The 21,315-nt window shown below is 46.4% G+C and overlaps 1 protein-coding gene across 4 annotated transcripts in view; it reads right to left on the minus strand.

Moving 5' to 3' along the window:
* SEPTIN9 (septin 9) overlaps positions 1-21,315 on the minus strand; it is a 405,962-nt gene that overhangs the window by 76,134 nt on the left and 308,513 nt on the right. The window contains exon 1 of one of the 4 annotated variants that reach the window (XM_073606243.1): positions 5,847-6,003. The exons of the other annotated variants lie outside the window; for them this stretch is intronic. The gene's annotated coding sequence lies outside the window, so the exon portion shown is untranslated. Of the gene's footprint in view, positions 1-5,846; positions 6,004-21,315 lie in introns of those variants that run through there. 4 annotated transcript variants of the gene reach the window in all.

Raw genomic sequence — 21,315 nt, forward strand, 5'->3', positions numbered from 1 at the left:
GGGGCCTTAGGCAGTCCATAGATGATTCTATTTTCATTCCCTCCACCAAGGGTGGAAGGAAAGAAAATTGCTTGATTCCCCCATCAACATAGTCAGTGCAGAACCCAATTACAGCTGGTGGCTATATCCGCCAACAGTAATCGCATGTAAAATATTCCGACAGTTGCACCCAAGACGATCGATGGTTTGACTTGAGTACAATTAGCCTGCCCTTAAATGGATCAAATCTTGACCAGTCCCAGCTGAACCAAACATTTCAATCCATATATGACCAGCTTTAGTTAGTCAGCCCACAGGCTGAAAAGGTAAGTTCACCTTCTCAGAAAAAATGAGAAAAGGTGAACACCCTGCCCACCCTCCCCGTCCCCACTGTACTTACCTCCGAGGGTGATGGGCTGTCAGTGCCCACGCAACCAGTATAGGATTCTAGGGGTTTAAAATCCCTGCTCTTCCCCTTCTTTCTGTAGGGCTTCCGGGACAGATCAGAGCTTTTTGTATTTGGTCAGCACTTGACACACGCTTTGACCAATCAGAATCGCTCTGATCTGTCTCGGAAGCCCTACAGAAAAAAAGGGGAAGAAGAGGGATTTTAAATGCCCAGACCACTACACTGGCTATGTGGGCATTGACAGCTCATCACTCACGGAGGTAGGTACAGCCAAGACCAGGGGGTGGGGAGGGTGAACGTTAAATCCCCCTTTTTCATTTTTAATAAGTAATAAAACAAAAGAAATCTATAAGTGTATGGCACCTTATTGTAAGGTCCATGTCCTATATGTAGGGTGTACGGCACCTTATTGTAAGGTCCATGTTCCATATGTAGGGTGTATGGCACCTTATTGTAAGGTCCATGTTCTATATGAAGAAGGGATTTCTCTATGGCACCTTATTGTAAGGTCCATGTTCTATATGTAGGATGTATGGCACCTTATTGTAAGGTCCATGTTCCATATGTAGGGTGTATGGCACCTTATTGTAAGGTCCATGTTCTATATGAAGAAGGTATTTCTCTATGGCACCTTATTGTAAGGTCCATGTTCTATATGTAGGATGTATGGCACCTTATTGTAAGGTCCATGTTCCATATGTAGGGTGTACGGCACCTTATTGTAAGGTCCATGTTCCATATGTAGGGTGTACGGCACCTTATTGTAAGGTCCATGTTCCATATGTAGGGTGTACGGCACCTTATTGTAAGGTCCATGTTCCATATGTAGGGTGTACGGCACCTTATTGTAAGGTCCATGAGCCATATGAAAAAGGGATTTCTCTATGGGTGTATGGCACCTTATTGTAAGGTCCATGTTCTATATGAAGAAGGGATTTCTCTATGGCCCCTTATTGTAAGGTCCATGCTCCATATATAGAAGGGATTTCTCTATGGGTGTATGGCACCTTATTGTAAGCTCCATGTTCCACATGTAGAAGAGATTTTTCTATCTCCTTTGGGGTACCCTTGAAGATATTGTCAATCAATAACGCTGCTTCTTTCTGGCCAATAAACAAAAGGTCTCTGGCCACAAAAAAATTAAAAAAGGGGGGAAGAAGGACACATGGCAGCATTTTAAAAAATATAGGAAATACAAGGGCACCTATTAAAGAAAGAATTGGGATCACTGAAAATAAAGGGCGCGTATTATTCTGCCAGTCTCCGATGCACAGAAATTCAATATATACATAGCAGGCTCTTTTATAAACACCGCGCTGACTGTTAACCTTTCCCTGATCCAGAAGAAGACAGCCCGGCCTGCTGGAATCTATAGGCTGGGAAGGATGTGCATGTCTTTGCTAGATTGCAGAGACTAAACAGGAGGGTGGTTGGGGGGGGGGGTTGGAAGGTGAGCTTTCTGTGTCTTCATTTACAGAACAGGAAACTATGACAGATCTCATGTGCCGAATACACCCTCACCCATAACCATGACACAGATACAATAAAGCCGGAACATAAAGCATGCATGTGTCTGTACTGCCATAGATAATTGGCCTGCAGGATGCTTGGAGGTACGAGGCCACTGACAGCGTCACCGCCATTTACTGAAAAAACAGGCCAAGACATTGCATGCTCATGGCTTCATTAACGAGCTCACCACCAGGTTCATTTCATTCATCCATGGTCAACCCTATAGGGGGGTTTCAGTGTGACATTCATTAATCTAGAACTGAAGATTGCCCTCTTCCATAGTAGATAGGCGGCCCTTTTATTTATTATATAGAAACCTCATTTTATCACATAATATTCCACGTATGTAGTGGGATCTATTGCTGCTTTCTCTGAAGGTACCCAGAGAGGCAATGCAGAAAAGGCCATTGATCATCAATAGGATTAGGTTAGAGGCACATGTCTTTCTCATACAATAAGCCATCACCGGCATTTTTCCTTTAGGGATGCCGCCCTCCTGACATGACCCATCGATGTGCTCAGACACATCTTCTGGGATGGTTGTCACTGAAAATCATGGGCTTTCTGAAAATTCCACTATTTTAGATCTCATCGGGGATCTTGGGCTGCCTTTGGAATTTAAAGCAAGCTACCGAGGCGGCACTGCGAGGACAGATAGTCTGCAGGTACATTTTCCTGCCTTCAAGGTTACAAATAGTATTTGGCAACCCAAAACCAGCGACAGGGAAGATAAGGCCATCGTGCTGTCAACACCTGAGAGAAAACAGGTTTAGAAGGAAGTTGCAGCGTTTTCTTCTAGAGTGAAAAATGTGCCACAATCAGCATAAAACATTTTAACCGGCCGATGGCTGAGCCCAAAACCTAGAAGAACCCAATAGTTCTGATGGCACAGAATCCTGCAATAGGCCCTGCATGTGTATCACTGGGAGGATGCGGCTGCAGGAGCCTCTAGAGCACTGGTTGTAACCTTACTAGACCAAAGGGGCCTTAAATGTGTGGCCCCTGATATCAAAGGGTCAAAGGGCCAATCAGAATACTCAGGTAATTAATACTCCATTAATTATCAGAGCCTTCAGAATATGGTCAGAGACTGCAGAAACGACGCAAGGGATGGTCAGAGACTGCAGACACGATACAGGAGGAGGGTCAGAGACTGCAGACACGATACAGGAGGAGGGTCAGAGATTGTACATGTGATATGTTACACAAAACTGCAAGAGATCTCTGTTATAACAGCCCCTGCACAAATCAATGCATCTACATCTGTGCTCCATACACCACCTTGCATTATACTACATTTGATATCACTCTCAGCAAGAACCAATGTAAAATAGATGAATAAAAATAGAAGAAAGGGATGAAGAGCCCATTAACTATCAGAGCCTTCAGGATACAGGTGATGGTCAGAGACTGCAGACGTGATACAGGAGGAGGAGGGTCAGAGACTGCAGACATGATACAGGAGGAGGAGGGTCAGAGACTGCAGACATGATACAGGAGGAGGAGGGTCAGAGACTGCAGACATGATACAGGAGGAGGAGGGTCAGAGACTGCAGACATGATACAGGAGGAGGAGGGTCAGAGACTGCAGACATGATACAGGAGGAGGAGGGTCAGAGACTGCAGACATGATACAGGAGGAGGAGGGTCAGAGACTGCAGACATGATACAGGAGGAGGGGGGTCAGAGACTGCAGACATGATACAGGAGGAGGGGGGTCAGAGACTGCAGACATGATACAGGAGGAGGAGGGTCAGAGACTGCAGACATGATACAGGAGGAGGAGGAGGGTCAGAGACTGCAGACATGATACAGGAGGAGGAGGAGGGTCAGAGACTGCAGACATGATACAGGAGGAGGAGGAGGGTCAGAGACTGCAGACATGATACAGGAGGAGGAGGAGGGTCAGAGACTGCAGACATGATACAGGAGGAGGAGGAGGGTCAGAGACTGCAGACATGATACAGGAGGAGGAGGAGGGTCAGAGACTGCAGACATGATACAGGAGGAGGAGGAGGGTCAGAGACTGCAGACATGATACAGGAGGAGGAGGAGGGTCAGAGACTGCAGACATGATACAGGAGGAGGAGGAGGGTCAGAGACTGCAGACATGATACAGGAGGAGGAGGAGGGTCAGAGACTGCAGACATGATACAGGAGGAGGAGGAGGGTCAGAGACTGCAGACATGATACAGGAGGAGGAGGAGGGTCAGAGACTGCAGACATGATACAGGAGGAGGAGGAGGGTCAGAGACTGCAGACATGATACAGGAGGAGGAGGAGGGTCAGAGACTGCAGACATGATACAGGAGGAGGAGGAGGGTCAGAGACTGCAGACATGATACAGGAGGAGGAGGAGGGTCAGAGACTGCAGACATGATACAGGAGGAGGAGGAGGGTCAGAGACTGCAGACACGATACAGGAGGAGGGTCAGAGACTGCAGACACGATACAGGAGGAGGGTCAGAGACTGCAGACACGATACAGGAGGAGGGTCAGAGACTGCAGACACGATACAGGAGGAGGGTCAGAGACTGCAGACACGATACAGGAGGAGGGTCAGAGACTGCAGACACGATACAGGAGGAGGGTCAGAGATTGTACACACGATACAGGAGGAGGGTCAGAGATTGTACACACGATACAGGAGGAGGGTCAGAGATTGTACACACGATACAGGAGGAGGGTCAGAGATTGTACACACGATACAGGAGGAGGGTCAGAGATTGTACATGTGATATGTTACACAATACTGCCAGAGATCTGTTATTACAGTCCCTCTACAAATCAATGAATCTACATCTGTGCTCCCTACACCACCTTGCACATTACTTTATACTACATTTGATATCACTCTCAGCAAGAACCAATATAAAATAGATGAATAAAAATAGAAAAAAAAAAAAAAGGGATAAAGAGCCCCCCAAAAAATAAATAAAAAATCTGATATTGTGAAATAAAAACAAACTATTTAACCACTACAAGCCAGTCTAATGAATACATTTTTACTGGCTTAAGCATCAAAACACAGAATGTTGTCTAGGGGCCCCAAGGGCCATACAGTAAGAGCCAAAGCGCCACATATGGCCCCTGGGCCTCAGAGCAGTGTCTGTAAAGGTATTAGATATAGGAGGCTTCAGCGGAAGCTCCTGACATATCCAAGGGGCCACATATAGGAGACACAGAAGACCAGATATGAGGGGACGGAGATGGCCTCGCAGGGGACGGAGATGGCCTCGCAGGGGTTCGGAGATGGCCTCGCAGGGGAGGGTGTGATGTTGGGGTTACATGACAACGATAGAGATGACAGAAGACTACCCGGGTCTGAGGACCATACAAGTAGTTTTGGGGCCCAGGTGGACACCTTGTAATGTAATCATGGAGGGCCCCATTCATATGGGTGTGATGTGACATTGGGTGTATTCTTCATGTTGTGCTCAGGACGATCGGTTGATTTTATTGGCCGGCCCGATGGGTGGTCGTGGTTTCAGTGCGGTGTGTCCTTGTGTGGGCCCCTGACTTGGCCTGTTTGGGGGCCCATCATCAATGAAGGGGACAGCATGCTGGACAAGTGATGTGCTGTCATTATACATTGATGTGAATGGGGCCCAGTGTCAGGGAGCTCTGTCAGTGTCATATTTCAGGTGATGATCAGTATCTCCTATATTATCAGGAGGAGGAGATCTCCATAGAGGTGACAGGCCCGGCACAGTGCGGGTTAATGATGGGCCCTGCAGTGCTGATCTCCCCTCCTCCAGGCCGTACGATGCTGGGTGACCCCCCGATGAACAGATCGGGGTCGGGTGATGTCTGTGCTCCCCACCCCCCTCCATCCATATGGTCTGATCACAGCACAACACACAATATTTATCAAAGAACGGCAGCTGTACAAACAGCGACATCTCCTCCTTCTCCTCCCCCCCAGACTCCTCCGCCCCGCACCTACCTCCCGACCACACCGATCCCCGGGGCTGCTCCTCCCGATCACCCGCACCAGGCACACTAACTACGAGCCGAGCCTGAGAGCCGGAGGAGAGCGGAGCGGCCACACCCCCCTGTCACATGGTACACGGAGGGGGCGTGGTCTCTGCGGGCGAGGGGCGCAGAAGCTGTGATGGGCTCGGGGCTGATCGGGGGGGAATAGCGGGCGATGTCCGATACCGTACGATGTGTGAGGAGGGAGGAGACTGTCCCTGTAGTCCTGATGGGGACAATGACATCATTTAGTGACACTAGATCATTGCATCATGCAGAGGACTGATCCACCATCACACACCATGGAATTATATATATATATATATACAAGTATACACATATACATTATATATATACCGTATATAGGAATATGTTTTCTACTAATTCTCAGGACTGAATGGCGTACGCCAGACATTCCATTCAAAATCAATGGGTCAGTCCTGCTGCATTTTTTGTAATGTGCACTAAGGAGAAAGTTGGAAAAATCATTGGTGTCATCGACCGCAATAATGACCCCCATCATTGGTGTCATCGACCGCAATAATGACCCCCATCATTGGTGTCATTGACCGCAATAATGACCCCCATCATTGGTGTCATTGACCGCAATAATGACCCCCATCATTGGTGTCATTGACCGCAATAATGACCCCCATCATTGGTGTCGTCGACCGCAATAATGACCCCCATCATTGGTGTCATCCACCGCAATAATGACCCCCATCATTGGTGTCATCGACCGCAATAATGACCCCCATCAGTGGCGTCATCCACCGCAATAATGACCCCCATCATTGGTGTCATCGACCGCAATAATGACCCCCATCAGTGGCGTCATCCACCGCAATAATGACCCCCATCATTGGTGTCATCGACCGCAATAATGACCCCCATCATTGGTGTCATCCACCGCAATAATGACCCCCATCATTCGTGTCATCCACCGCAATAATGACCCCCATCCATCATTGGCGTCATCGACCGCAATAATGACCCCCATCATTGGTGTCATCGACCGCAATAATGACCCCCATCATTGGCGTCATCGACTGCAATAATGACCCCCATCATTGGTGTCATCGACCGCAATAATGACCCCCATCATTGGTGTCATCGACCGCAATAATGACCCCTATCAGTGGCGTCATCCACCGCAATAATGACCCCCATCATTGGTGTCATCCACCGCAATAATGACCCCCATCATTGGTGTCATCAAACGCAATAATGACCCCCATCATTGGCGTCATCGACTGCAATAATGACCCCCATCATTGGTGTCATCGACCGCAATAATGACCCCCATCATTGGTGTCATCGACCGCAATAATGACCCCTATCAGTGGCGTCATCCACCGCAATAATGACCCCCATCATTGGTGTCATCCACCACAATAATGACCCCCATCATTGGTGTCATCCACCGCAATAATTACCCCCATCATTGGTGTCATCGACCGCAATAATGACCCCCATCATTGGTGTCATCCACCTCAATAATGACCCCCTTCATTGGTGTCATCCACCGCAATAATGACCCCCATCAGTGGTGTCATTGTTCGCAATAATGACCCCCATGAGTGGCGTCATCGACTGCAATAATGACCCCCATCCATCATTGGCGTCATCCACTGCAATAATGACCCCCCATCATTGGTGTCATCCACCGCAATAATGACCCCCATCAGTGGTGTCATTGTTCGCAATAATGACCCCCATGAGTGGCGTCATCGACCGCAATAATGACCCCCATCATTGGTGTCATCGACCGCAATAATGACCCCCATCATTGGTGTCATCGACCGCAATAATGACCCCCATCAGTGGCGTCATCCACCGCAATAATGACCCCCATCATTGGTGTCATCGACCGCAATAATGACCCCCATCATTGGCGTCATCCACCGAAATAATTACCCCCATCGGTGTCATCGACCGCAATAATGACCCCCATCATTGACGTCATTGACCGCAATAATGAACCCCATCATTGGCGTCATCAACCGCAATAATGACCCCCATCATTGGTGTCATCCACCCCAATAATGACCCCCATCATTGGTGTCATCCACCGCAATAATTACCCCCATCATTGGCGTCATCAACCGCAATAATGACCCCCATCATTGGTGTCATCCACCCCAATAATGACCCCCTTCATTGGTGTCATCCACCGCAATAATGACCCCCATCAGTGGTGTCATTGTTCGCAATAATGACCCCCATGAGTGGCGTCATCGACTGCAATAATGACCCCCATCCATCATTGGCGTCATCCACTGCAATAATGACCCCCCATCATTGGTGTCATCCACCGCAATAATGACCCCCATCAGTGGTGTCATTGTTCGCAATAATGACCCCCATGAGTGGCGTCATCGACCGCAATAATGACCCCCATCATTGGTGTCATCGACCGCAATAATGACCCCCATCATTGGTGTCATCGACCGCAATAATGACCCCCATCAGTGGCGTCATCCACCGCAATAATGACCCCCATCATTGGTGTCATCGACCGCAATAATGACCCCCATCATTGGCGTCATCCACCGAAATAATTACCCCCATCATTGGTGTCATCGACCGCAATAATGACCCCCATCATTGGCGTCATTGACCGCAATAATGAACCCCATCATTGGCGTCATCAACCGCAATAATGACCCCCATCATTGGTGTCATCCACCGCAATAATGACCCCCATCATTGGTGTCATCCACCGCAATAATGACCCCCATCCATCATTGGCCTCATCGACTGCAATAATGACCCCCATCATTGGTGTCATCCACCGCAATAATGACCCCCATCAGTGGTGTCATTGTCCGCAATAATGACCCCCATGAGTGGCATCATCGACCGCAATAATGACCCCCATCATTGGTGTCATCGACCGAAATAATGACCCCCATCATTGGTGTCATCGACCGCAATAATGACCCCCATCATTGGTGTCATCGACCGCAATAATGACCCCTATCATTGGTGTCATCGACCGCAATAATGACCCCCATCATTGGTGTCATTGACCGCAATAATGACCCCCATCATTGGCGTCATTGACTGCAATAATGACCCCCATCATCGGCGTCATCAAATGCAATAATGACCCCCATCATTGGCGTCATCGACTGCAATAATGACCCCCATCATTGGCGTCATCGACTGCAATAATGACCCCCATCATTGGTGTCATCGACTGCAATAATGACCCCCATCATTGGTGTCATCGACTGCAATAATGACCCCCATCATTGGTGTCATCGACCGCAATAATGACCCCCATCATTGGCGTCATCGACTGCAATAATGACCCCCATCATTGGTGTCATCGACCGCAATAATGACCCCCATTATTGGCGTCATCGACTGCAATAATGACCCCCATTATTGGTGTCATCCACCGCAATAATGACCCCCATCATTGGTGTCATCCACCGCAATAATGACCCCCATCAGTGGTGTCATCGTCCACAATAATGACCCCCATCATTGGCGTCATCGACCGCAATAATGACCCCCATCATTGGCGTCATCCACCGCAATAATGACCCCCATCATTGGTGTCATCCACCGCAATAATGACCCCCATCATTGGCGTCATCCACCGCAATAATGACCCCCATCATTGGTGTCATCGACCGCAATAATGACCCCCATCATTGGTGTCATCCACCGCAATAATGACCCCCATCATTGGTGTCATCCACCGCAATAATGACCCCCATCAGTGGCGTCATCGAACGCAATAATGACCCCCATCATTGGTGTCATCGACCGCAATAATGACCCCCATCATTGGTGTCATCGACCGCAATAATGACCCCCATCATTGGCGTCATTGACTGCAATAATGACCCCCATCATCGGCGTCATCAAATGCAATAATGACCCCCATCATTGGCGTCATCGACTGCAATAATGACCCCCATCATTGGCGTCATCGACTGCAATAATGACCCCCATCATTGGTGTCATCGACTGCAATAATGACCCCCATCATTGGTGTCATCGACTGCAATAATGACCCCCATCATTGGTGTCATCGACCGCAATAATGACCCCCATCATTGGCGTCATCGACTGCAATAATGACCCCCATCATTGGTGTCATCGACCGCAATAATGACCCCCATTATTGGCGTCATCGACTGCAATAATGACCCCCATTATTGGTGTCATCCACCGCAATAATGACCCCCATCATTGGTGTCATCCACCGCAATAATGACCCCCATCAGTGGTGTCATCGTCCACAATAATGACCCCCATCATTGGCGTCATCGACCGCAATAATGACCCCCATCATTGGCGTCATCCACCGCAATAATGACCCCCATCATTGGTGTCATCCACCGCAATAATGACCCCCATCATTGGCGTCATCCACCGCAATAATGACCCCCATCATTGGTGTCATCGACCGCAATAATGACCCCCATCATTGGTGTCATCCACCGCAATAATGACCCCCATCATTGGTGTCATCCACCGCAATAATGACCCCCATCAGTGGCGTCATCGAACGCAATAATGACCCCCATCATTGGTGTCATCGACCGCAATAATGACCCCCATCATTGGTGTCATCGACCGCAATAATGACCCCCATCAGTGGCGTCATCGACCGCAATAATGACCCCCATCATTGGTGTCATCGACCGCAATAATGACCCCCATCAGTGGCGTCATCGACCGCAATAATGACCCCCATCAGTGGCGTCATCGACTGCAATAATGACCCCCATCATTGGTGTCATCCACCGCAATAATGACCCCCATCATTGGTGTCATCCACCGCAATAATGACCCCCATCATTGGTGTCATCCACCGCAATAATGACCCCCATCATTGGTGTCATCCACTGCAATAATGACCCCCATCATTGGTGTCATCCACCGCAATAATGACCCCCATCCATCATTGGCGTCATCGACTGCAATAATGACCCCCATCATTGGTGTCAGTGACCAGAATTACAACCCCCATCAGTGGCAATGACAATATTAGCTCCCATCATTAGTGTCATTGACCACAATAAATCCCCTCTCCCCTATCATTGGTGTCAATGTAATAGCCCGTAGTGCAGTGGCCGTGAAATGTAACCCTCCTTAGCTGATCACACACTCCAGCGCTCGTCTCCCCAGTCTATACAAGGGGGACAGTACTGGTACTGTGGGTGGAGATAACACCCATACAGTACAGTGGGTAGAAAAACTTTCATTTAATTATATTTCTCATTAGCCACAAAAGATATGCATTTGCAAACCCAGTTATTACCTTGTAAAAGTATCCGTGACATCATCACTGTGCTGTACATATCCTGCGCAGAGAACAGAGCTGTGGGAGGGGCCAAGCAGCCCCACCCACTACAGGCTGCTTTCAGTAAACTATAGGAGGGGGCGGAGACCAGTCACTCTGCACAATGAGAGGGAGCAGCAGTGACCGGTCTTTATTACAGGAAGCTCTGCACAGAGGTAGATTCACACTGGATTACTGCACAGATCTGGAAGAAACACACAAAGCACAGCAGGATTCAAGTGACATTAGCTTATGTCCTGATCCAACCAAAAATACTTGGATCAAGAGACTGTCCTCTAAGGTCCATGGCATATTTACAGCTCATACAGACGGCTCTGGTCAACCATCCTCTTTGGAAAAGTCAACTGACAGAATTTGAATTTGATGACTGCTCAATGCCAATTATTGCTGGAGCAATGAGAGTTCTATGGAGGAATCCAAAAGACTGTACAGTGATCAGATCATTCCTCCATCTTATATCCATAACAGATATACAGGTATGGAAATATATTCCTGACCAACAAATCAGAATTCATCTTCTTACAGGATTGTACCCAATATGTGATAATGGCCAACGCCATAGCTCCCAACTGTCCCTGATTTTGAGGGACTGCCCCTGATTTGGAGCAATGTCCCTCTGTCCCTCATTCCTCCTCATTTGTCCCTCATTTTGGTCTAATCTATATAGATGTATATAAAATTCACTTTTTATCTATCAAAAAGTGTTCCCCAGTGCTAAACCTTTCATCTGATTTTCTAAATTGCTGCATTTGTAAATTCCAAAAGCCAATATAAAGGAATAGTAGTGGTAAAAAAAGCACTTGTGGGTTTAACCAATCTTGTTTTTTTTAAATTCTCCTTCAAGGGAGCGTGGCAAGGCATGTGTCCTATGTCTACATACTTCTGCTGATAGGTGTCCCTCATTCCCATCTCAAAAAGTTGGGAGGTATGGCCAACGCTGACCATGGACATCACAATGAGGTTGAATGTGCACAATCTGACCACCTCCCAATGTCTTGGCCAAGGCTTGGTTATAAACATTAGGGTTGTAGAAGAGCTCCTGAAGATAGGAGGTGGAAGGAAGACAATCACAGCACACACTTCATACAACAATCAAATGGGGTTTTCTGACCTGTTGGTCCTCAGATGGATTGGTAGACTGCCCTCCTCAGGTCTATGAGCTCCCTGTTCCTGCCTATAATGATCCAGAGGGAAACTTGGTTTTGGGACTCTGCATCTCCCAAAAACCTCCAGCCAACTGATCAAGCTGACTGATGGAGAAAAATAATGATCTAAAGTTTGGATTTCTTTGGAAATTGCAGCTGTTCTTTTGAGATAACTCCAGAGGCGTCTGCTCAGTGCATGTTCATGTTCTGGCTGGCAAGGTATGACTGGACTTAGTGCTGTAGTCAAAGATGTAGGGAATGACTGTTCTGCCTTACAGCTAAACTCTAGGCAAACGTCTAAATACACAGCTAAAATATCTACTTGGGAGTTTTTTCTTAACCTCCCAAAGTACCTCTGGCAATATACTCCTGAGATTCATATAGTCCTGTATGTCAAGTATGGCTACCTTAGTGGTTAAGGCCAGTTCACACCACAGAAACGCAGCCTGGATGTGTTCCGAATGCGTTTGTGCATGTACATTTTTGAAGCGTTCCAGTGCGTCTTCTCCCCTCTTTTTCTTCATCTTAAATAGGGACATGTGCATTCCTGTGCTTTTTTGATGTGTTTATTTGTGTTCCGCCATTTTTTTGATGTGACGTGCCCGCACCCGTCAGGAAGCTGATACTTTGCAGCGCTAATCGCAGGCAGTGCGCCATTTCCCGATCCGCGGCTGTACAGATCAGGAAATGGCTCACTGCCTGTGATTAGCGCTGCGGAGTGTCATCTTCCTGGCGGGCACGTGGACTTGCGAACACGCCTGAGCTCATCCTTAGTGATCAGTTATGGCACCAGCCATTTGATGGTTTGACAGTTCGACATGCCTTCAATGAAACTCTTTTTGGGAACCATTAAATGTGTTTAGTTCTACTTTAAAGTTGAACTATAGACAAAACTTTTTTTATCATTTTAGAGCAAAGGTGGGTTATAATCCCCGTCAGATTTTTTTTTCCCACCATCTGTGTCCCATTGTGGATATTTCCCTTTACTTCCTTTCCCATAGCCAAACAGGAAGTGAGAGAAAATCCCTGTAAATTAAGGCAATTCCTTGGGGACCGCCGGGTCACCAGAACTAGTGTCCCCATTGGAAGATTTCCCCTCTATTACTTTTCTGGGGACAACCCAAAATTTGGGATTTTTTTTTTTACTTTCACTGATAATGGTAAACAGGACAAATAGAGATGGGGGCTCTCCTTAACTGGGGCACAGACAACAATACGAATTAAAAGGTGTTCTAAGCCCTCTCCACTCCATCCAAAACTGAAAAAAAAGTTTCGCCTTTTTAATTATATTTTAAGTTTTCTCTACTGCATCTAAAGAAGAAACATCCTAATTTTTTTAAATGTATTTAACTCCCCAGAAAACCAAGTGCACATGGATCTATTCTGGCTGGTGGCCTCGTTGTCCCCTAAACACACCTCTATATGCAGGCTGTAGCTCCACCCTGTTTTGAAGCCCAAATTATGGGTGTTCCTGTGGAGGGAGATACAGCCAGCATAGCGCCTAAACAAGGCATGGATTTTGCCTTGATAAATCGCAGCAAAGCACATTGCACAAACTTGTCGCCCAAACTGTTCACCTTCACACAACGCAGTTTGCCGGCATTGCAGCGTGATTTATTGCATGGCATTCATGGCAAAACCACACCGGGTTCAGGTGTCATTAAAAATTATTGGCACCTGAATGCGCGTGCTGCAGTTTGCCAGGATTGCAGTGTGATTTGGAATCGTGGGCAGAATCGCAGCAATTCTGCCCACGATCGCTAACCTCTAGATGTGAATGGGGCCTATGGGTTTTGGATCTGTGTACAGGATCTGCCCTGTGCGTGTACAATCAGCAGCAGATACATTACACAGAGCCGCAGATCTGAGGCCTAATTCACACCATCTGCTGCTTTACAATGCAGTGGCTGGTATGCTGTGCGGTCCCACTTAATAACTGCAGTACTGATACGCCGACCCTAGTGCATTGCACTGTTCTCTTTTTTTAAACAAACTTTATTGAAATGTCACACAGACATTTCATAAAGTTCAATTGGCAATGCCAATGCATTGCAGTGCAGTGATGTGAACTGAGCACACAGGAGACAAGGCATTTTGCCACCCAATGAAGTCTCACTACATCTGATGTGAATCCCTAGATAGTTAAAAAGCAATAAAAATGTGTAATGATAGGTCTTATTTAAGCAATTACGGCCTATGATTGGACAGTAAGGGAGCAGCAGAACACAGATGAGCTCATCCCTCTGCTCATTCTATTCTCATCCCCTGTCAGTTTGTTCCCTGGGCTCGGATCACATCAGTACACATATACATACTGTATATACAATTCTGGAATCTATAACAACTGCCAGAGCAACCTAAAGAATAAATGATATCTCTTGATTTAATGGGATAATAATGGGATCTGGTTATTACTAAGCAGAACAGACGTCTGAAAACAAATAGGTGTCACAAATATAGCAAGGTATAAATTCTGGACAAAATGTAGGGCAACCTTCCCCTACAATGTACAAAAGCTATGCATTAAATGATTATATAGCCTCACAGGAATAAACATGACACTTTCATGAATGTAATCTAACACATAAATTATAACATGGATATATAAGGTTTCACTAAGCTTTGTAAAATAATCAACACTTTATACTGCAGAGCAGACATAAGAAACAAAGAGTTGTGTTAGTAAAAGCATCACATACAGTAATACACACATTGCACATTGTAAGGCACACATTTAACCACTTGATCGCCCTTCCCCTTCCCAGCCAGAGTCATTATCTAATCACTGAGCCTAGTGTTACTGGTGATGTCAGTGGCAGTTAGTCAGCCCCCCCCCCCCAGTGTCAGTTAGTGTCAGATTGCCTGCCACACTACCGCAGTTTCCATTATAAGTTGCTGATCACCGCTATTACTAGTATAAAAAAATAAATAAATAAACATTCCAGTATATGTACACAATAGTTTGTAGATGTTATCACTTTCGCACAAATCAACATATACTTATTGTGATTTTTTTTTTTTTTACCAAATACATGTACCAGAATACACTTTAGCCAAAATTTATGAAGAAATTAGATCTTTAAATAGTTTTTTACTGGGTATGTTTTATAGCAGAAAGTAAAAAATATTGTTTCTTTTCAAAATATTCGGTCTTTTTTTGTTTCTATAATAAAAAAAAATAAAACCAGTGCTGATCAAATACCACCAAAAAAAGCTCTATTTTTGTGAAAAAAGGGGAATTTCCATTTGTCTGCCTGCTTCCATCCCCCAACCCCCCCCACTTCCACATTTGGCACCTTTTGGGTATCTGGTTTTGACAGGTACCCACTCCCACTTACGGCTCAGATCCCCGCGGCAAACTGAGCGGGAAGTTTGGCCCACCCCTCCTTCCCCCCGCAGCCTTCTGGGATACTTCACAGGTCCCAGAAGACTACGGCCCAATCACAAAATGCTTTATGCTTCCTGCATGCGCAGTAGGAAACTGGTGAAGCCACAAGACAATACAGACTTGGAGAAGCCGTGTGTCTAAGTAATGATGAATGATCTGAGAAGCACTGAGATGAACTGTTCAGCGCTCAGAAGACAGCTGTTCACCTGCAATGCTTTTACACAGTGCTTTGTATCTTATGACACAACCCCTCCTGATGGCCTGTGGGAAAGTGCTGGAGGACCTTGGGAGGATGGGAAGTCATGCATTCCAGCAATAAGACACTAATCCAACTGAAACACAATCTAAAAATAATGTGAAACTTTTTGTCATGAAGTGCCAAAACTTTGCACTTATCCACTATGGAGGAATCTTGGTTGAATCATGAAAATCTAGCCATTCATCTCTAGCTATTAAGGTGGCCATAGACATTACAGGACAGTCTGCCAAGCCAGCCTATAATGGCCAGATTGGTCAATGATCCATTGTCTATGGGGCAGCAAATGCTAGCCCTGAATTAGTGTTTTTGCACATCAAAGCAAGTGATCAGGTTAGAAGACTTGCCTGCTTGCTTTTGTTTGGGCTGGGACTGTCTGGGTGACTAAAGTATACAGTATCTCACAAAAGTGAGTACACCCCTCACATTTTTGTAAATATTTTATTATATCTTTTTATGTGACAACACTGAAGAAATGACACTTTGCTACAATGTAAAGTAGTGAATGTACAGCTTGTATAACAGTGTAAATTTTCTGTCCCCTCAAAATAACTCAACACACAGCCATTAATGTCTAAACCACTGGCAACAAAAGTAAGTACACCCCCTAATTGAAAATGTCCAAATTGGGCCCAATTAGCCATTTTCCCTCCCCCGGTGTCATGTGACTCGTTAGTGTTACAAGGTCTCAGGTGTGAATGGGGAGCAGGTGTGTTAAATTTGGTGTTATCGCTCTCACTCTCTCATACTGGTCACTGGAAGTTCAACATAGCACCTCATGGCAAAGAGCTCTCTGAGGATCCAAATTTTTTTTATTGCTCTACATAAAGATGGCCTAGGCTATAAGAAGATTGCCAAGACACTGAAACTGAACTGCAGCAGGGTGACCAAAGACCATACAGCGGTTTACCAGGACAGGTTCCCCCCTCTGAACAGGCCTCGCCATGGTTGAGCAAAGAAGTTGAGTGCACGTGCTCAGAGTCATATCCAGAGGTTCCCTTTGGGAAATAGACGTATGAGTGCTGCCAGCATTGCTGTAGATGTTAAAGGGGTGGGGGGTCAGCCTGTCAGTGCTCAGACCATACGCTGCACACTGCATCAAATTGCTCTGCATGGCTGTCATCCCAGAAGGAAGCCTCTTCTAAAGATAATGCACAAGAAAGCCCGCAAACAGTTTGCTGAAGACAAGCAGACTAAGGACATGGATTACTGGAACCGTGTCCTGTGGTCTGATGAGACCAAGATAATTATATATTTGGTTCAGATGGTGTTAAGCGTGTGTGGCGGCAACCAGGTGAGGAGTACAAAGACAAGTGTGTCTTGTCTACAGTCAAGCATGGTGGTGGGAGTGTCATGGTCTGGGGCTGTATGAGTGCTGCTGGCACTGGGGAGCTACAGTTCATTGAGGGAACCATGAATGCCAACATGTACTGTGACATACTGAAGCAGAGCATGATCCCCTTCCATTTGGAGACTGGGCCGCAGGGCAGTATTCCAACATGATAACCACCCCAAACACACCTCCAAGACGAACACTGCCTTGCTAAAAACCTGAGGCTAAGGGTGATGGACTAGCCAAGCATGTCTCCAGACCTAAAACCTATTGAGCATCTGTAGGGCATCCTCAAATGGAAGGTGGAGGAGCGCAAGGTCTCTAACATCCACCAGCTCCGTGATGTTGTCATGGAGTGGAAGAGGACTCCGGTGGCAACCTGTGAAGCTCTGGTGAACTCCATGACCAAGAGGGTTAAGGCAGTGCTGGAAAATAATGGTGGCCACATAAAATATTGACACTTTGGGCCCAATTTTGACATTTTCACTTAGGGGTGTACTCACTTTTATTGCCAGCGGTTTAGACATTAATGGCTGTGTGTTGAGTTATTTTGAGGGGACAGCAAATTTACACTGTTATACAAGCTGTACACTTACTACTTTACATTGTAGACAAGTGTCATTTCTTCAGTGTTGTCACATGAAAAGATAGAATAACATATTTACAAAAATGTGAGGGGTGTACTCACTTTTGTGAGATACTGTACCTCTAGAAACAGTAGGCCTTAGCTACCCCCAAATATGAAACAACTGACCAACCAATCATAGGCAAACTTCAGAGCAGAATTCCAGGCAAACAGGTAACAATTAATGGACCATTAAAAGCTAAAAATAAATAAATAATAAAAAAGTCAACCTTTGCTGAAATATTCATTCAGGCCTGTTTCCCACGGGCTTCAGATTGTATAAGAGCAGTGTGAACAGCAAGCTTTTTAAAGCATTTGCAGAGCTTTCAGCATGCTTTGTTGAAGCTTTGAAAACACCATTTAGCTCCAGATCGTAAATGTCTAAAACTGAACCTAGTGGGAGTGTTGATTGTCACTTTAAACAAGCAGCTAGCAGGCTTCAGCACTACTTGAAGCTTGCTGAAAGCCTGCAAGCCGCTTGATGAAAGTGACAGTCTGCACTCCCATTAAGATCTGTGTATAACATTTCCAAACAGCAGCTGAAGGTCATTTTAAAGACTTATGGGGCGTACACACGGTCGGACTTTTTGACCGGACTGGTCTGACGGACGCCGACAGACCAAATCCGGCGAACAATCCGATCATGTGTGGGATTCATCGGACCTTCAGCGGACTTTTCCATTCACAAATCTGACGGACTTTAGATTTGGAACATGCTTCAAATCTTTACGTCGTAATGCCGCCGTCCAATGGACAAAAAGCCACGCTAGGGCAGCTATTGGCTACTGGCTATCAACTTCTTTATTTTAGTCCAGTGTACGTCATCACGTACAAATCCGTCGGACTTTGGTGTGATCGTGTGTAGGCAAATCCAGTCGTTAGAAAGTCCATTGAAAGTCTGCCAAAAGTTTGTTGAAAGTCTGTCGGACAGGCTGTCGGACTTTTGTAGCTGAAAAGTCCGACCGTGTGTACACGGCATTAGAGAAAGCCACTCAAAGCTTGCTGTAAATTTCATAAAAGCTTGCTGTTCACACTGCTCTTTTACAAGCTGAAGACCATGTGAAATAGGCCTTACAATCCAGAGCAATCCCCTGCAGCAGTAATTGTTTTCCGCCACTAGATGTCCTCAGTCTTCTGGGTTGAAAGACAGCCAACATTACAGAAACAATTTCCCTGAGCCTAGGCTGTCATGGACCAACCTCCAGCCCATGACTGGACAGCGAAAAGAGAAGCAGCACAGGGATCAGCTCATCTCTGTGTCTCTGCTTTCTCCTCCTTTTAGCATGTTCCTTTTCAGAATAAGATCTGATTGACTCCTTGTACAGCTCATTCAGGTTCTGTCAACTCATGGGAGCTACAGCAGAACTTTACTTGCTTTTAGTGCTGGCTTTCCTATTCCCAGTCTGAGTCTGCTGTACAGATACATATACTAGTGAGCTTTAAAAATATATTTAACACTTAAAGTGGAGCTCCACCAAAAAGGCCCCCCCCTCCATTGCCACATTTGCCACTTTTTGGGGGGTTAGCGGATACCTAGTTTTGACGGCCCCCCTCCTTTCCCCTGAGACACATCACAGATCCCAGTAAACTATGGGTCCAGTCACAAGACTCAGCGCGACTCGTGCATGCGCAGTAGGAAACAGGCTTCACTTTTTGTTTCCCTTACTAGTGATGCCGGCGCCTGGACCCAAAGCCAATTAAAGAGTAGGTTCGGATGAGGACATTGCTGGATCCCTTCGATAAGTGTCTTTACATTACAAGTCAGCAGCTACAGGATTTGTAGCTGCTGACATGTAATTTGTTTCACCCAGGCTGGACCTCCTCTTTAAGAAGGGGTTTGCAAGCAGTGACCATGGTGTTGGGTCTCTATTTTCAGAGAGTCTTTGCAGGGATCAGACTTTGGAAATATAATTTAAGAATTGGGGGGATTTTTTTTTCTTTTTTAATACAAGTTCAGGGGATATAGGGGAAGTTCCGCTTTAAGTCTTCCTCCCCCCCTCCTCTATCACATTTGACATATCATTTTTTGGGGGGAGTGTGTAGATAGTTTTGACAGGTATCCGCTTCCATTTCCATTCGGTTCGCCTAGGTGATCTGAGCGAAAGTTCGTCCCCCCATCCTCTTTACCCGTAGCTTTCTGGGACACGTCACAGGTCCCAGAAGGCTGTGGGACCATTCACAAAGTGCAGTGTGGCTTGCACATACACTGTAACACGCCGGCTGTGAAGCCACAATTTGTCACAGCCAGCTTCCCACACTAAGGCCCCTTTCACACTGGGGTTTGCAGGCGTTATTGCGCTAAAAATACCACCTGCAAACCGCCCCAAAACAGCCTCCGCTGTTTGTTCAGTGTGAAAGGTGCGCTGGCAGGAGAAGAAAAAATCTCCTGTCAGCCGCATCTTTGGAGCGGTGAAGGAGCGGTGTATTCACCGCTCCTTCACCGCTCCTGCCCATTGAAATCAATGGGACAGCGCGGCTATACCGCGGCAATACCGCGTCTATTGCCGCGCTATACGAGTGGATTTAACCCTTTTTCGGCCGCCAGCGGGGGGTTAAAACCGCACCGCTAGTGGCCGAATACCGCGGTAAAACATCGCTAAAAATAGCGCTGTTTTACCGCCGACGCCCCCTACCGCCCCAGTGTGAAAGGGGCCTAAAGATGACAGCGTCAGGGACCTGAAGATTAGTGAAGAACTAGCCCAGGTGAGGACAGCGCTGGATCCCTGGACAGGTAAGTGTCCTTTTAGTATTGTAGTATTTGTAGCTGCTGACTTTTATATATTTTTCTAGTGAATTTGGTAAGAACCGCTTTAAACTCCAGTATAGTGACTTTGGCTAGGATGATGACTCCATCAGTAATCTAACCCCCAGTGATCAGACTGCAACATTATAACTTTGTAGCAAGTTACAAGGTGAGAGGGTACAGTAACAGGGTCTGATCTTTGTCTGAACCTCACAAGCACCACGATTTATGTGTAGGAAGAAGATGCTGGCCCTGAATGATGCCTGAATAAAGATGGTTCCATCCTTCTGAAGAGAAAAACAAATGAAGGCATTGTCAGGGGAGTACTGTGATTGTAATAAATACCTGTAAATATTACACTTATTACTTAACTTTCATGCATTACCAATAAAAATATATATCTAATGCTAGTGCCACTTATGGCCAATATGGCTGCTCTCTATATACCGTATTTATCGGCGTATAACACGCACTTTGTTCCCCTTAAAATCAGGGGAAAATCACGGGTGCGTGTTATACGCCGATCCCCTGCGATCCCCTGCTGTCAGATCTAAAAAATCGCCGACCGCGATTTGAAAATGGCGCCGCCGGCGCCAAAATACACAGTGCCGGTCCTCGGCTCTT

Source organism: Aquarana catesbeiana, linkage group LG12, assembly GCF_042186555.1.
Source record: "Aquarana catesbeiana isolate 2022-GZ linkage group LG12, ASM4218655v1, whole genome shotgun sequence".
In the NCBI taxonomy this organism is placed as follows: Eukaryota; Metazoa; Chordata; class Amphibia; order Anura; family Ranidae; genus Aquarana; species Aquarana catesbeiana.